The following is a 1,577-nucleotide window of genomic DNA, read 5'->3' as shown; positions in this document are numbered from 1 at the left end:
TCCCATAGTGCTCAGAGCCATTTTGAACAGCTCGAAAACGATTGCGCGCCTAAGGCGTGACGACTGAGGCAGCTTGTTGCATACTTTCCTGTGAAAGTCCTTTAAAGAGGAGCGTATTCGCCTTTTTTGTGCTCGAAATAAGTGTCTTTCCGCTTGTTTTGTTAAATGGCTGTGAAGCGCACGTACAAAAGCACAAGACTTATGAAAGAGACCCGTCTGTACAAGCTATGCAATGACATCCCAAATTCCCAGGATGTTTATGGGCAAACCTTATGTCGTACTATAGTCTCGTAGCATTGGAAATAATCTCTGTTGGCAACAAAAACCTGTTCTACACATCAAAGGGCTCATTCCATACATGTTTTTACTCTGGTTAAGCTCGTTGATGGTCAACTCAAACGTAAAGCATTAAGGACAGTTTTCTGTCGTTCTAAAAGAGATTGAACTAGTCGCAAATTCATGTTCTTTTCGCGCTACTGTGTATACTGTCCCATGAATTTGGACACGTATTGTATTGTATGGAACTGGGGACCTAGAAACGATGGAGATGCTTCGTCCCTGCCGTAGCGCTCAGTGGTGCACAACCCCACAACAGGCTACAGCAGTCCACCCACCCCACCATTGCCCCACACCGAACCCTGGTTTATTGTGCGGTTCGGCCCACAGTGGTCTCCTCGGGAACGTCTCACACCAGACGAGTGTAACGCCAATGTTTGCGTGGTAGAGTAATTATGGTGTACGTGTACGTGGAGTGTTTGCGCAGCAATCGCCGACATTGTGTAAAGGAAGCGGAATAAGGGGAACCAGCCCACATTCGCCGAGGCAGATGGAAAACTGCCTTAACAACCACCCACAGCCTGGCCGGCACACCGGACGACGACACTAATCCGCTGGGCGGAATCGTGTCGGGGACCGACTCACCTTCCCGCTCGGAAAGCAGTGCGTTAGACCGCACGGCTAACTGGGAGGGCTGGACACCTGTTAGTGGACATTAATATGAGGCATGTCCAACTTCCACCTACATATGGCTTGGCTTCTGCTGGGGACACTCTCCGTGAGGTATCTAAAATTCTGTACAGGAATTGTAGACCATTCTTCCTCAATGTCAGAAAGCAAAGAAGGCCGAGGTCTGGAGCGAAGCCAACGTTCTAATTCTTCCCAAAGGGACTGGAGGAGAGACTGGAGTCTGGGCAGGACAGATCATTTCATGAATGTTACTGTCTATAAACCATTGCCTCACATATGCTGTTTGCCGGCCGGAGTGGCCGAGCGGTTCAAGGCACTCAGCCTGGAACCGCGTGACTGCTACGGTCGCAGGTTCGAATCCTGCCTCGGGCATGGATGTGGGTGATGTCCTTAGGTTACTTAGGTTTAAGTAGTTCTAAGTTCTAGGGGACAGATGACCTCAGAAGTTAAGTCCCATAGTGCTCAGAGCCATTTGAACCATTTGAACATATGCTGCTTCATTACAGAGTGCAAGGCTATGCTGGCACAAAACCCCATAGAGTAACACGAGCTCCTCTGTACTTCCCTGTTGGCACTACACACGATGGCAGGTAACGTTCTCCAGGCATTCG

General features: G+C 49.3%; 1 non-coding gene across 1 annotated transcript; it reads left to right on the top strand.

Moving 5' to 3' along the window:
• Positions 1-1,255: 1,255 nt before the first annotated feature.
• On the top strand, positions 1,256-1,338 carry Trnap-ugg (transfer RNA proline (anticodon UGG)). The gene has a single exon. It is a non-coding gene; the product is annotated as a tRNA-Pro (tRNA).
• The last annotated feature ends 239 nt before the right edge of the window (positions 1,339-1,577 follow it).

Source organism: Schistocerca nitens, chromosome 9, assembly GCF_023898315.1.
Source record: "Schistocerca nitens isolate TAMUIC-IGC-003100 chromosome 9, iqSchNite1.1, whole genome shotgun sequence".
Lineage (NCBI taxonomy): Eukaryota > Metazoa > Arthropoda > Insecta > Orthoptera > Acrididae > Schistocerca > Schistocerca nitens.
The sequence above is the reverse complement of the archived record's forward strand: the minus strand, read 5'-3'. Positions and strand labels throughout refer to the sequence as shown.